Source organism: Trachypithecus francoisi, unplaced genomic scaffold (assembly GCF_009764315.1).
Source record: "Trachypithecus francoisi isolate TF-2019V2 unplaced genomic scaffold, Tfra_2.0 Contig01579, whole genome shotgun sequence".
NCBI classification, from domain to species: Eukaryota; Metazoa; Chordata; class Mammalia; order Primates; family Cercopithecidae; genus Trachypithecus; species Trachypithecus francoisi.
Genome location: NW_022681442.1, coordinates 27,036,866 through 27,053,020, shown reverse-complemented (window position 1 = coordinate 27,053,020; position 16,155 = coordinate 27,036,866). Strand labels below are relative to the sequence as shown.

Below are 16,155 nucleotides of genomic sequence, written 5' to 3'. Positions count from 1 at the left end.
TGTGCCACATTTTCTTAATCCAGTCTGTCACTGATGGACATTTGGGTTGATTCCAAGTCTTTGCTATTGTGAATAGTGCCGCAATAAACATACGTGTGCATGTGTCTTTATAGCAGCATGATTTATATAATCCTTTGGGTATATACCCAGTAATGGGATGGCTGGGTCATATGGTAATTCTAGTTCTAGATCCTTGAGGAATCGCCATACTGTTTTCCATAATGGTTGAACTAGTTTACAATCCCACCAACAGTGTAAAAGTGTTCCTATTTCTCCACATCCTCTCCAGCACCTGTTGTTTCCGGACTTTTTAATGATTGCCATTCTAACTGGTGTGAGATGGTATCTCATTGTGGTTTTGATTTGCATTTCTCTGATGGCCAGTGATGATGAGCATTTTTTCATGTGTCTGTTGGCTGTATCCATGTCTTCTTTTGAGAAATGTCTGTTCATATCCTTTGACCACTTTTTGATGGGATTGTTTGTTTTTTTCTTGTAAATTTGTTTGAGTTCTTTGTAGATTCTGGATATTAGCCCTTTGTCTGATGAGTAGATTGCAAAAATTTTCTTCCATTCTGTAGGTTGCCTATTCACTCTGATGGTAGTTTCTTTTGCTGTGCAGAAGCTCTTTAGTTGAATTAGATCCCATTTGTCAATTTTGGCTTTTGTTGCCGTTGCTTTTGGTGTTTTAGACATGAAGTCCTTGCCCATGCCTATGTCCGGAATGGTACTACCTAGGTTTTCTTCTAGGGTTTTTATGGTATTAGGTCTAACATTTAAGTCTCTAATCCATCTTGAATTAATTTTCATATAAGGAGTAAGGAAAGGATCCAGTTTCAGCTTTCTACTTATGGCTAGCCAGCTTTCCCAGCACCATTTATTAAATAGGGAATCCTTTCCCCATTTCTTGTTTTTCTCAGGTTTATCAAAGATCAGATGGCTGTAGATGTGTGGTATTATTTCTGAGGACTCTGTTCTGTTCCATTGGTCTATATCTCTGTTTTGGTACCAACCATGCTGTTTTGGTTACTGTAGCCTTGTAGTATAATTTGAAGTCAGGTATCGTGATGCTTCCAGCTTTGTTCTTTTGACTTAGGATTGTCTTGGCAATGCGGGCTCTTTTTTGGTTCCATATGAACTTTAAAGCAGTTTTTTCCAATTCTGTGAAGAAAGTCATTGGTAGCTTAATGGGGATGGCATTGAATCTATAAATCACCTTGGGCAGTATGGCCATTTTCACGATATTGATTCTTCCTATCCATGAGCATGGAATGTTCTTCCATTCATTTGTGTCCTCTTTGATTTCACTGAGCAGTGGTTTGTAGTTCTCCTTGAAGAGGTCCTTTACATCCCTTGTAAGTTGGATTCCTAGGTATTTTATTCTCTTTGAAGCAATTGTGAATGGAAGTTCATTCATGATTTAGCTCTCTGTTTGTCTGTCACTGGTGTATAAGAATGCTTGTGATTTTTGCACATTGATTTTGTATCCTGAGACTTTGCTGAAGTTGCTTATCAGCTTAAGGAGATTTTGGGCTGAGACAATTGGGTTTTCTAAATATACAATCATGTCATCTGCAAACAGGGACAATTTGACTTCTTCTTTTCCTAACTGAATACCCTTGATTTTTTTCTCTTGCCTGATTGCCCTAGCCAGAACTTCCAACACTATGTTGAATAGGAGTGGTGAGAGAGGGCATCCCTGTCTTGTGCCAGTTTTCAAAGGGAATTTTTCCAGTTTTTGCCCATTCAGTATGATATTAGCTGTCGGTTTGTCATAAATAGCTCTTATTATTTTGAGATACGTTCCATCAACACCAAATTTATTGAGCGTTTTTAGCATGAAGGGCTGTTGAATTTTGTCAAAGGTCTTTTCTGCATCTATTGAGATAATCATGTGGTTTTTGTCTTTGGTTCTGTTTATATGCTGGATTACGCTTATTGATTTGCATATGTTGAACCAGCCTTGCATCCCAGGGATGAAGCCCACTTGATCATGGTGGATAAGCTTTTTGATGTGCTGCTGGATCTGGTTTGCCAGTATTTTATTGAGGATTTTTGCATCGATGTTCATCAGGGATATTGGTCTAAAATTCTCTTTTTTTGTTGTGTCTCTGCCAGGCTTTGGTATCAGGATGATGTTGGCCTCATAAAATGAGTTAGGGAGGATTCCCTCTTTTTCTATTGATTGGAATAGTTTCAGAAGGAATGGTACCAGCTCCTCCTTGTACCTCTGGTAGAATTCAGCTGTGAATCCATCTGGTCCTGGACTTTTTTTGGTTGGTAGGCTATTAATTATTGCCTTAATTTCATAGCCTGCTGTTGGTCTTTTCAGGGATTCAGCTTCTTCCTGGTTTAGTCTTGGGAGAGTGTAAGTGTCCAGGAAATCATCCATTTCTTCTAGATTTTCTAGTTTATTTGCGTAGAGGTGTTTATAGTATTCTCTGATGGTAGTTTGTATTTCTGTGGGGTTGGTGGTGATATCCCCTTTATCATTTTTTATTGCCTGTATTTGATTCTTCTCTCTTTTCTTCTTTATTAGTCTTGCTAGCGGTCTATCAATTTTGTTGATCTTTTCAAAAAACCGACTCCTGGATTCATTGATTTTTTGAAGGGTTTTTTGTGTCTCTATCTCCTTCAGTTCTGCTCTGATCTTAGTTATTTCTTGCCTTCTGCTAGCTTTTGAATGTGTTTGCTCTTGCTTCTCTAGTTCTTTTAATAGTGATGTTAGAGTGTCCATTTTAGATCTTTCCAGCTTTCTCTTGTGGGCATTTAGTGCTATAAATTTCCCTCTACACGCTTTAAATGTGTTCCCAGAGATTCTGGTATGTTGTATCTTTGTTCTCATTGGTTTCAAATAACTTCTTTATTTCTGCCTTCATTTCGTTATGTACCCAGTAGTCATTCAGGAGCAGGTTATTCAGTTTACATGTAGTTGGGTGGTTTTGATTGAGTTTCTTAGTCCTGAGTTCTAGTTTGATTGCACTGTGGTCTGAGAGACAGTTTTATAATTTCTGTTCTTGTACATTTGCTGAGGAGTGCTTTACTTCCAATTATGTGGTCATTTTGGAAGAAGTGTGATGTGGTGCTGAGAAGAATGTATATTCTGTTGATTTGGGGTGGAGAGTTCTGTAGATGTCTATAGGTGCTTGCTGCAGAGATAAGTTCAATTCCTGGATATCCTTGTTAACTTTCTGTCTCATTGATCTGTCTAATGTTGACAGTGGGGTGTTGAAGTCTCCCATTATTATTGTATGGGAGTCTAAGTCTCTTTGTACGTCTCTAAGGACTTGCTTTATGAATCTGGGTGCTCTTGTATTGGGTGCATATATATTTAGGATAGTTAGCTCTTCCTGTTGAATTGATCCCTTTACCATTATGTAATGGCCTTCTTTGTCTCTTTTGATCTTTGATGGTTTAAAGTCTGTTTTATCAGAGACTAGGATTGCAACCCCTCCTTTTTTTTGTTCTCCATTTGCTTGGTAGATCTTCCTCCATCCCTTTATTTTGAGCCTATGTATGTCTCTGCATGTGAGATGGGTCTCCTGAATACAGCAGACTGATGGGTCTTGACTCTTTATCCAGTTTGCCAGTCTGTGTCTTTTAATTGGAGCATTTAGTCCATTTACATTTAAGGTTAATATTGTTATTTGTGAACTTGATCCTGCCATTATGATATTAACTGGTTAGTTAATATTTTGCTCGTTAGTTGATGCAGTTTCTTCCTAGCCTCGATGGTCTTTACATTTTGGCATGTTTTTGCAATGACTGGTACTGGTTGTTCCTTTCCATGTTTAGTGCTTCCTTCAGGGTCTCTTGTAAGGCAGGCCTGGTGGTGACAAAATCTCTAAGCATTTGCTTATCTGTAAAGGATTTTATTTCTCCTTCACTGATGAAACTTAGTTTGGCTGGATATGAAATTCTGGGTTGAAAATTCTTTTCTTTAAGAATGTTGAATATTGGCCCCCACTCTCTTCTGGCTTGTAGAGTTTCTGGGGAGAGATCTGCTGTTAGTCTGATGGGCTTCCCTTTGTGGGTAACCCAACCTTTCTCTCTGGCTGCCCTTAAGATTTTTTCCTTCATTTCAACTTTGGTAAATCTGGCAATTATGTGTCTTGGAGTTGCTCTTCTTGAGGAGTATCTTTGTGGTGTTCTCTGTATTTCCTGAATTTGAATGTTGGCCTGCCCTACTAGGTTGGGTAAGTTCTCCTGGATGATATCCTGAAGAGTGTTTTCCAACGTGGTTCCATTTTCTCCTTCACTTTCAGGCACCCCAATCAGACGTAGATTTGGTCTTTTTACATAATCCCATACTTCTTGTAGGCTTTGTTCATTTCTTTTTCTTCTTTTTTCTTTCAACTTCTCTTCTCGCTTCATTTCATTCATTTGATCCTCAATCGCTGATACTCTTTCTTCCAGTTGATCGAGTCGGTTACTGAAGCTTTTGCATTTGTCACGTATTTCTCGTGTCATGGTTTTCATCTCTGTCAGTTCATTTATGGCCTTCTCTGCATTAATTATTCTGGTTATCAATTCTTCCACTCTTTTTTCAAGATTTTTAGTTTCTTTGCGCTGGGTACGTAATTCCTCCTTTAGCTCTGAGAAGTTTGATGTCTGAAGCCATCTTCTCTCATCTCGTCAAAGTCATTCTCCGTCCAGCTTTGATCTGTTGCTGGCGATGAGCTGTGTTCCTTTGGAGGGGGAGATGTGCTCTTATTTTTTGAATTTCTAGCTTTTCTGCCCTGCTTTTCCCCCTTTGTGGTTTTATCTGCCTCTCTGGTCGTTGATGATGGTGATGTACTGATGGGGTTTTGGTGTGGGTGTCCTTCCTGTTTGTTAGTTTTCCTTCTAACAGTCAGGACCCTCAGCTGGAGGTCTGTTGGAGATTGCTTGAGGTCCACTCCAGACCCTGTTTGCCTGGGTGTCAGCAGCAGAGGCTGCAGAAGATAGAATACTGCTGAACAGCGAGTGTACCTGTCTGATTCTTGCTTTGGAAGCTTCCTCTCAGGGGTGTACTCCACCGTGTGAGGTATGGGGTGTCGGTCTGCCCCTAGTGAAGGATGTCTCCAGTTAGGCTACTCAGGGGTCAGGAACCCACTTGAGCAGGCAGTCTGTCCGTTCTCAGATCTCAACCTCCGTGTTGGGAGATCCACTGCTCTCTTCAAAGCTGTCAGACAGAGTCGTTTGAGTCTGCAGAGGTTTCTGCTGCTTGTTGTTGTTGTTGTTGTTGTTCTTTAGCTGTGCCCTGTCCCCAGAGGTGGAGTCTACAGAGACTGGCAGGCCTCCTTGAGCTGCTGTGAGCTCCACCCAGTTCAATCTTCCTAGGCCTTTGTTTACTTACTTAAGCCTCAGCAATGGCGGGTGCTCCTCCCCCAGCCTTGCTGCTGCCTTGCAGTTAGATTGCAGACTGCTGTGCTAGCAATGAGGAAGGCTCCGTGGGCGTGGGACCCTCCCAGCCAGGTGTGGGATATAATCTCCTGGTGTGCCCGTTTGCTTAAAGCGCAGTATTGGGGTGGGAATTACCTGATTTTCCAGGTGTTGTGTGTCTCAGTTCCCCTGGCTATGAAAAGGGATTCCCTTAAAAGTATGTTTGTTCAGTCTGTGGCTTACCTTTTCATTTTCTTAACAGTGTAGTTTGAAGAGCAGACATTTTGAATTTTAATAAGGCCCAACTTGTTCTTTTTCTGATGTGGTCTGTACTTTTCTTGTTTTGTCTAAGTAATTTTTGCCTACTTGGTAGTAAGGAATTTTGCCTGCATTTTTCTGTAGAAGTTTGATTATAGTTTTAGCTTTTATATTCATATTTATGACCTATTTGGAGTTAACTTTATGTAGGATGTGAGGTTAGAGTTTCATTTTTTAAATTTTTATTTTAAATTTTGAAATATACAATACACTTTTATTGACTATAGTCACCATGTTGTGCAATAGATTTCAAAAACTTATTCCTCCTAACTGTAACTTTTTACTCTTTGATCAACATCTTCCCATGCCCTTTCCCCATCCTCCCAGCCTCTGGTAACCACCATTCTACTCTCTACTTTTATAAGTTTAGCTTTTTTAGATTCTACATGTAAGTGAGATCATGTGGTATTTGTCTTTCTGTGCCAGGCTTATTTCACTTAGTGTAATGTCCTCCAGGTTCATCCATGTTGTTGCAAGTGACAGAATTTTCTTCTTATCAAGGCTGAATAGTATTCCATTGTGTATATATACCACATTTTCTCTATCCATTCATTCATTTCTTGATACTTTGGTTGGTTTCATATCTTGGCTATTGTGAATAATGCAGTGTTGAACATTAAGAGTGCAGATGTCTCTTAAATTTGAATGCACACTTTTCCTCTTATGGCTGTTTGATCTCAGGCATATTAAGTAATCTCTCCAGCTTTTGGATATTCATTAGTAAAATGAGAGTAATAATAGCACCCATCTCACTGAATTCCTATGAAGATTATAGGAGACTACATGTGATATGTGCATAGTGCCTGGCACATAGTAAGTGTCCAATAATTGTCAGCACTTACCTAAAAATCATCTCTTTGCTCCTAATAGCCTGGAAAGTTTTAAAATATTGTTCTAAGTGGTCAGTTGAAGGATAATAAACATCATGGCAACTGCTTAACTGTTGTCTGAGTGGATATGGTCAAGGATCTTCAATGGATTATGAGGCCTTATATTATGCTCTTTAAATAGATATTAGGAAGTTGAATGGCTATTAAAGTATATTGTATCAATTCTGTCTCTTTCACGTAAGTGATTAATCTTTTTTACACTTCATCTAAGACAGAATGCCAGGAACTCTTTCCTCGAGTTCCAAAATAACACTTCTCTTCTGTGGCTTAAACTAAGACAGTTCCTTTTTCTCCTTCCCACTGTCGCAGTGCAAGGGAATTTTTTTTTTTTTTTTTTTTTTTTTAGACAGAGTCTCACACTGTTGCTGGGGCTGGAGTGCAGTGGCGCAATCTCAGCTCACTGCCACCTCTGCCTCCCAGGTTCCAGCAGTTCTCCTGCCTCTGCCTCCCAAAGTGCTGGGATTACAGGCGTGAGCCACCATGCCCAGGTGGGAATTTAATAAGCATAACAAAAACAATAATAGCTTCCATCACAAAGGCTTTAAAAAACCCTGATGTCTGGCTTCACCACAGAATCTTTGGAAGAGGACCCTGCATTCTCAAACCTGATTGTACATGGGAATCACGTGGGGGAACTTTTAGTAATATTGATGTCTGGGTCCCTCTCCAGAGATTCTGATTTCACTGGCCTTGGTGTGATGTGGGCATCAGGACTTTTTAAAGCTCCCAGATGATTCTGATGCTCAGTTGGGCTTGAGAATAGCTGCTTTATATACAGTATCTCCTCCATGAGAGAAGCCGCCATTCACACACACACAGCTTCACCAGGGGGAGGAAGCAATCTCCTGGATCACGGAACTTGATTTCTGGAGGCAAGACTTGAACTGATGAGCCCCTTTGATTAATCTTATCAAGCCACACATCATGGCTTAGATCTCTAATCTAAATGGGTTTACCCAATCCCCCACCCCTCCTCTACCTTATTGTGCCCTCTGAACTCTCCTCTGAACATAGATTAGATCTCTAATCTAAATGGGTTTACCCAATCCCCCACCCCTCCTCTACCTTATTGTGCCCTCTGAACTCTTACCTGTGGTTAGCAAACTTCCCTATGTCCTTAACCTTTTCTCTGAATGGAAGTTCCCCTTTATTTTCTTGCTGCAAAGGAGACCCGGCTTAACCCGGTTACCCTTGTAGCCCTCTTAAATGTAGACCTTTTTCTTGTTAAATCTCACATACGCCATGCTCTTCAGGTTGAGAATATGGAGTAGGTGTCATCCTTGCTCTGCATTACTGCATTCATTCTTATTCTTTTTTTCTTGTGAGTGTCAATGTATTTTAATTTGGACCACCTGGCTCTACCATCCACCAATCCTTCAGATGGCATTCATCTATCTACCCACCTTCTGGCCATGCTCCTCATGCCCCAAGGGCCTTACCCTTTGTCTTAGTGTTTACTTTTCCATCCCTAAATCTCTTATTGCTTCTGATGACTTCAGCAACTGTATGGATGACTCACGCAATGCCCCAGGGCTCTTAGTTCCTTGAGTTCCTCAGTTCCAACAACTTTTTCTACCTCATGTTACCATCCAATTATTTCACCAGTCTTGAAATCTTGGTTTTAAATATTCTGTTGTCTGAGAGTGGCTTCCTAATCTTCCAGATAATATGGTCTAGAATAACCAATACAACTGTTTTCCAACTTTGTTGAGCCCTTCAAAACATCAGCTCCCCTACTTTGTTACCATTTATCTCATGTTTTCTTTCCCTTCTTGTACAGCTTAGATTTTGTGGCCCACAATTGTTATTGTTTCCATGAAAACACTTTCAACTCCCTTGACCCTCCATCTCTGCTGGAATGGACTGGCAACTCTCCTAGTGTGAGTGTGCATCTGCTGCCTTCTTTCTACCACCCTGGGAACCTGCTTTCGGACTTTTAATTCATGACTTGCTTCATACTTTGAGAATGCCAAAGTCATAATCTTCCCACTGATGCAGGATTTTTTTCCCCTTAGCTCAGCTGGGTCGGGGTTCTTGTCTCATGACCAGGAAAAATTAGGCATGTGGACACTTGAAGAGTAAGTGGAGTAGAATTTATTAAGTAAAAGGAAAGCTCTCAGCAAAGAGAGGGATCCTGAAAGCAGGTTCCCATTTGCCTCCTTCACAGTTGAATACCAGGGCTTTTATATATAAGTTGATGGGTCTGGGTTTGCTATTTGTACAAGGCACAAATTCCTGGTGGCTCCACCCTATTCCTCTAGTGCATATACAGGCCCTTAGTCTGCTGTGGGCATATTTAGGCAAGCACCTTGTGCAAGTTCCCTTATCTGCACAAAACATCTGGTGCAAGCATCTGCACGGTGGGTTGGAGGCTCTCCAGGGAACTTTCCTTCCCTTACTGTTTGCCTAAAGCAAGCTGGCTGACTCCTTTCCCCACCAATAAACCTACAAATCTACTTTCAGCAGTGCCTGTCTTCTCTACTTCCCTATCATTAAGAAGTATGACATGCCCTTACTGCTTTTTTTATTTAAAATTTTTTTTAAATTTTATTTTAAAAACTTTTTTAGAGGCAGGGTCTCACTATATTGCTCAGGCCAGTCTCAAATTCCTGTGCTCAAGCGATCCTCCTGCCTTGGCCTCCCACAGTACTAGGATTACAGGTGTAAGCCAATGTGCCTGGCCTATGGCCATACTTCTATCAAAGGCCAAACTCTTCTTGTGCTCTGGAACTTATCTCCTCACTTTCTCAAGGACTTGCTATTTTAGGAAGCTTTCTCACCTCTCTGCTGCATTATCAGTTTTTCCTCTACAAGCTCATTACCATTATCTTGCAGATATGCTCATTATCATTATCTTGCATAACCCATTAAGAAACAACAGTCTTTCTTGATTTCATATCCTCTCAGCTCACCCCAATTCTTTCTCTTCTGGAAAATCTTCTTGAACCCATTGTCACTCCTTGTATCCTTCTCACCTTTTAATTCTCTAGAATTTAGCTTTGATCTCCAACATACTTCTGGAAACATTTAAATCCAGCAGAAACTTTCCTAATCTTATACAATCTCTCAACTACATTTGCTCCAACTGACTACTTTCTACTTCTTGAAACACTGTTCTGTAGAATATCCTCTGAAATAAAATTATTTAATTTTTTTTTTTAATGATTAGATTGGGTTATGGCCTTCTGGGAAGTATACCCCAGAGGCAAAGTCCCTCATATCAAGAGGTACGTGATAGCCACACAACTTCACTGATGATGTTCACTTTCAGCATTGGGTTAAGGTAGTATTGTCAGGTTTCCCACTGTAAAATCACTGTTTCTCCCTTTCTCGACTCTGTCCTTTGGGAGCAAGTCACTAACTCTGGAGCAACCTCAGCCCAGAAAGGATTGGTAGTGATTAAGTTCCAGCAAGGAAGATATTCTTTTAAATCCTGTTTTAAGATGAGAAAATGAGGGTTCAGAGATGTTAAATAATCTCTCTGAACCCCAATTCAGAGTTGTTAAATAATGATGTTGGCTTATTACCTAAATAACTTGTAACTACCTAACTTGTATTCATACAGCCAACCTTGCATGGGGGATAAGCTGGATTGAAATGCTTTAAAAAAGAAAACCTTCAGGTAAATGCAAATACATGCTCTCATCAAGACACTTAACCATTTCTGCAGGCCAGTGTATAGGAAAATAAAAATGAAAAGAGACCCCAAACATTTGCCATTGTTGTAGAAACCACCACACCTCTAGTTTGGAGAAAATACTTTATTTTTACTTTTAGAGACAGAGTCTTGCTGTGTTGCCCAGGCTAGCCTCGAACTCTAGGTCTCAAGCAATTCTCCTGCCTTGGCCTCCTGAGTAGCTGGGACTACAGGTGTGTGCCACTGTGCCTGGTCAGAGAAGAAAAGATTTTAGAGAAGTGGATTTCAGCTTGTGATGGGAATTCCATGATTTGGATCTGGCTTGGAGATATGTTTCATTGGGCCTACATGGTGTTTAAAATTATTTTCTGATTCGGTTGGCAACTTTTAAAAACTGAGACATTTCACATACCAATTCAGGTTGAATGCTTCTCTTGGAGATTTGAAAGCTCTGGCAGTGTTGGATCTTCATTAATCTCTGACAACACTCACATGGTGCCAACTCACAGCTTCTTCCTATCAATGAGCCACTCTCTGGTTCTCTTCAATCCCTCATAACCTACCTGGGGTAATTTTTGGTTTTCATAGCTGTCTGAGCTCAACGCTCCTGCTGACAGGAATGAGATCACTGTCCCTTCTTGGTTGAGGGGTCACCAACTCAGAAGGGAGAGTTGACATATTCTTAGAGCTCCTGAAAGTGAAACCAGTATCAAAGACTCAAGTTGTAGGAGACAGTCACCAGCAATGTAAGGCAGAATGTTCTATAGATGTTCGCAGTCAGGCAACCCAACAGGCTGCCTCAAATATGGTAACCTTCTTGTCACCTGGAGTGTTTAAGCAGAGGAGACATCATGAATCGGGGCTATCAAAGACAGGATTTATGCATTACAGAAGATTGGAGCAGAGACATTGAAAGAAGTGCTTCCGACTCAAATATTATGCAACCCCATTTTCCTAAAGAATAAATTTAATGGAATGGTAATTCTACCCATAAAGAAGTAATTATACCTAATAACTGATTATATTGAGACAACTACATTAAAGCACCCAATTTTTAAAAAAATATGCAAAGACTACAGTGAACTGACTGAAGATGTAAAGCTACAGTCAATGGTGAGAAATGACCAGAGATGTGGGGAGAAAATTGGTCACAGGAGAAGGTAATGGGAAGACAAGCAGCTCGTGTTTTGTTTCAGGTGGAGGGAGAGGGTGGAGAAGGGGTGAGGGAATGATGCAGTTAAAGGGGCAGCATGCTCACCATTAGGCAAACTGCATGCCTGGATTTTATCTTGTGGTCAAGTGGCCTTGATTTTCTTGAAATAAAAGGAAAGCCAGGTATAGTATAAACAGTGCACAACCTCATCTAAACACAGCCTAGTGAAGATGGTGTTTTAATCTTTTTGTTCTAGGGTGTTATGTAAACTGGTGATGGCATGGTTTTTGGTTTAGGTGGTTAAATACTTGAGCACTCTTTAGTTCGTTACTGGAGAGATTGTTCTAGCTTTGCCCTGAGTTGCAAAGTTTGGGCAGTCTTACTGTTGCGACCCATATTTATGTTTTTACAGAAAGTTAAGTGATTTGGTATAGGGCTATTTATGTTTACAGATGTGAAAATTCGCCCGAGGAAGCATTTTGTCTCTGCCTCTGTTTTTATCTATCAAGAGGATTTGGGAGATTATTCTGAAATTAGTTTGAGATGTTGTGTTACCAAATGAAGACAAGTAGAACACACCTATCCATCAGGTGGTTTATTATCCTAACAGCAATAGAGATGTTAACCTCCTTGGTGTCAGTGATGGTTGAGATGAGAAAGGAATGCTTGTAGCAGCTAATTATATCTCTCTGTATTAATTACCATATTAAGTGACAGTTTTGTTCACATTTTGTTTTCATTAAGGAAAAAAGAAACGAACAGTTTTGTGCAGTTCTCTGAAGATTTGGGATAGGAATCTTGGTTCTTGTCCTTAACAGATTTCAGGTCAAAATAAGAAAAGGAGAGAATGATTCCACTTGTGCTAGGTGGCTTAATAGAAAAGAAATTAATGACTTTCATCTTATTTCGCTTCAGACGCCTACCTGAGATATGATTTGAAATGAGTTTCCTATTCTCGACTCCCCTTGTTGAAGACCTGGAGATTTATCAATATCTCACAACAACAAAGAACATTGCTCACTGCAATTTGACTTAGGTGCTGCTTTCTTCTCCAAAGAACCATCACATCTTCTTAACTTCTATGGATTTAAGCAGGATTTATACTTTATAAACCCAAGTGTGTATCCAAATCCTCTTGTTATTGTAAAGAACAACAACAAAAAGCCATACTCTCAATAAGTCAGTCTTGTTTTCTATAAACCTCTGAAGAAAGATTTGTACATTACCCAGCCTGAGCATTAGAAAAAATAAACCCAGTTTGGCTGGTACCCCTGCTAGAAAGCGTTGTCTGAGAACAGACCCCGGGGCCCTGTAACTTTCCAAGCACGAATATGAAGGACTTGGCAAAGTGGCCACAGGGAATTTGTCACACTTCTTCTTCTTTAAAGTAGGCAGCAACTTACATTTATGTTTGTCTTTCTGGAACATCGTTGTATCACGCTGTTATCTAGTCAGAGACATTTTTACTATTTCATATGGGATTTATAGCCACAGGGCTTATTTCCCTGTTGATGTTTAGCATGATGTTTACAATTATGCCCACCTTACACTTCAGGAAATTTCCTCCAGCGAGGTTGTATTTAAGCCAGAAAGGGCCAAGGTGGTTCAGAGCCCACTGTTCAGCTGGTACTTTCTATGTAGTGTAAGACAGACTCTTTGAGTTAAATTGATTTAGCTCTTGCAGAGTTAACTCGACCTTCTGTTTTTTTCATTTGAGGGTTTTTTTTTTTTTTTTTCACTTGGCATCCCTTTCCATTCACCCCATATTGGTATGTGGAAGATGCAGAAAATGAGGCCTGCAAACACTACATGAGTTACTCACGTCTGGGATGTCTACAGATGGGCATACTGTATACAGGTATAGTTGGGGTGTTGCAGAGAAGGGTAGGTAGGCATCTTAGAAGGAAGAATAGGGCAGGGTCAGACTTGGGTTAAACTCTGGCTCTTTCAGTCACTAGTATTATTCATTACCTTCCCATCTTGAAAAATTCTTAGGGTTGTTGTAAAAGACCACTTAAAATAATATGGATAAATCATAGGAGATGAATGGTAAACATTAGTTTAGTTACAAATAATAGCTATTTTTCTTGGGAGAAATACCAGGTTTAGGGTCCATGTGAATATTATAAATGTAGCTTGGTGGGGTTTTGTTTGTTTGTTTGTTTTTTGAGACGGAGTCTCGCTCTGTCGCCCAGGCTGGAGTGCAGTGGCACGATCTCAGCTCACTGCAAGCTCCACCACCTCCCGGGTTAACGCCATTCTCCTGCCTCAGCCTCCCTAGAAGCTGGGACTACAGGTGCTTGCCACCACACCCGGCTAATTTTTTTGTATTTTCAGTAGAGACGGGGTTTCACATTGTTTGCCAGGATGGTCTCGATCTCTTGACCTCATGATCCGCCCACCTCAGCCTCCCAAAGTGCTGGGATTACAGGCGTGAGCCACCACGCCTGGCGCTTGGTGTTTAATCACTTAGTTTCACACCTAAGGTGCATCAACAGGGCTTTAATAATTTTGTTCCTTATTTGGCCAGTCATCCCATCTCTTCCAAGATGAGCCTAGATATAAAAATTTAAAAATACTTTTGACTGAATACATGTGTATCTCCATAGCTATGTGACAAAGGACTCCATAAAAAGTACTGTATTATGCCAAGGCGCTTTGATCCTATTCAAATACTAAGATCTAAGTTTCAGCTATTTCGAAGGCCTGATAATTTCCACCTCTATTCCCAACATAGAAATGACTCTTTATGGAACTCCTGACCCTAGGTGGAACATTTCAGCTGCTGCTCCCAGGAACCGCACATCCCTTTCATACTCAGTGTGAACTGTCACTGATTGCATCAAGAGACCACCCCTTCATGTAGATGATAGCAGAATGCACTGGCTTTTACTCAGCTGCTAATGAGTAATTGCTCTGTGGTTAGTCACAAATGTGGCCAGCCACAGCAGGGCTATTGTGAGAAGGCACACACTTTTATCCTTCAGGACCTCATGATGCTGCCATCAGATTGGGCCAAGAAGAGGCTGGCTGTTGGGCTGACACTTTGGGAAAAGGAGATATATATATCCAAGACTTGATACTCTAGCATGATTGAGTACCATTATTAAAAGACATGGCCACTGAGTGTTCTGGATGGTCAACCCATCTCTCTTTAGTAGCAATGTTGACTTTGGAAACTGATTTCGGTCCTCAAAGGGCTGCTTGGTGGATATAGAATCACAGTAATTAGATCAATAGGTTTTGAGCATTATTTTTTCCTTTTAAAAATTATACAAGCAATACATTTTTGTTGCAGAAAGATTAGAAAACGTGGTACACAGTAAGGGTAAAAAGAAGTCACACCTAGCATTTAGGCATAAGCATTGTTAATATTTTGGCACATCCTTCCATACTTTTCCATGCATCCTTATTGAGACTTGCATACTCTAGGGCTTGAGAATAATTCATTATTTTAGGAACTTAGGGCGTTGCAAGAGCAATTATTATTCAGATTTTATTTTGAGAGGAGAAAGCAGAAAACTCTGTTCCTGTAAAACCAGGAGTGGGTGAGCAGGGGTGGGCATGTGACCCAGTCTCAGCAAATCAGATAATTACAACCCCTTGGATACAATGATTGGTCTGGAGTAGGCACATGAACCACACAGGACTAGCCAGTTTTTTCCTGGAATTGATGAATAGTAGGAGAAAAAGTCCCACTTTATGCTGAGATAGCTCAATGGGGAAGACAGGCAAGAAGTCTGATGTCTGCTTGACTGCCACGTGGCAGAGAGCTTGCCTGAGAGAAAGGCCCAGCAGGGCAGAGATAGGCAGGGGGAAAGAGAGAGAGAGAGAATGAATAGTTGGCAATGTTGGAGCCCTTGGATCCATCCATCCTTAAGATTCCCAGTTACAAAAAAAAAGATTCCCAGTTACGTTAGCCAACTAAACTTCACTTTTGCTTAATCTAGTTTGAGTTGGTTTATGCCAGGTATAACCAAGAGTCCTGGCTCAACCACTTCTCTAGCTCCTTGGGGACAGGGCCCTGTCTGGCCTGGTCTCTGAGCACACTGCCTGCCCCATGGCCTGCATGACTCACCAAGTTATCAACTCTTCTTCTTGGTGCTCAGGACTTGCTTTTCTCCCTTTCATCCTGCCTTAACAATTTCAGCTTCCAGCTCTGCATTGGTGACAATGGGCCAGTCTCTTTTTGGGAAAAGAAGAGCCCAAAACACCCTTTGGCAACCAGCTTAAGGGTGGGACCTGTGACTTCCCTCACAGCTGATGGGGTCAGATGGGTGGGTAGGCCCAGTTTTGATTAATATGCCTATAAAGTGGAATTCTGGGACTGACCTCCACTCAACTCAAGCAACACAAAGATAATTGACCTTTGGAAACTGCCTCTGGCAGTCTTTTTATTATTTTTATAGGAAAGTCCTGCAAACCAATTACATCTCACAATGGGCCTTTTATGGTGCTATTAGTTTAATGCAGCTTTCCGAGAAATTAGCCCTCAGGGAGCCTGAAATTCTAGAGGAAAAAAAAGCCCTCCATGGACTTATTTGACTTTTGGATTAGCAGGGAAGATGGATTGGTAGCGCAATATTCCCTACAGTAACTTTTGGCATTTTGAGCCATCTAACCAAGGTACCAAATTCCCATTTTGGGCCCCTGGTGTCTGTCCCAAGCAAAAGGAAAAAATAAATTTGAAAAAGAATAAGCTGTCTCTTTAAAGAATTCAGTCTACAAATCAAAGAGGGTTTATTCCCCTCTCAGTCTGAGGTTAAAGAAGATTGGGAGTGAGAAAATGGAAA

General features: G+C 40.7%; 1 long non-coding RNA gene across 1 annotated transcript; it reads right to left on the bottom strand.

Annotated features, from left to right (window-relative positions):
* Positions 1–10,318: 10,318 nt before the first annotated feature.
* On the bottom strand, positions 10,319–15,588 carry LOC117064465. The gene is made up of 3 exons (XR_004429478.1): positions 15,441–15,588; positions 12,286–12,441; positions 10,319–11,033 (listed from the first exon to the last, which is right to left on the bottom strand). It is a non-coding gene; the product is annotated as an uncharacterized LOC117064465 (long non-coding RNA).
* Between the last annotated feature and the right edge of the window lie 567 nt (positions 15,589–16,155).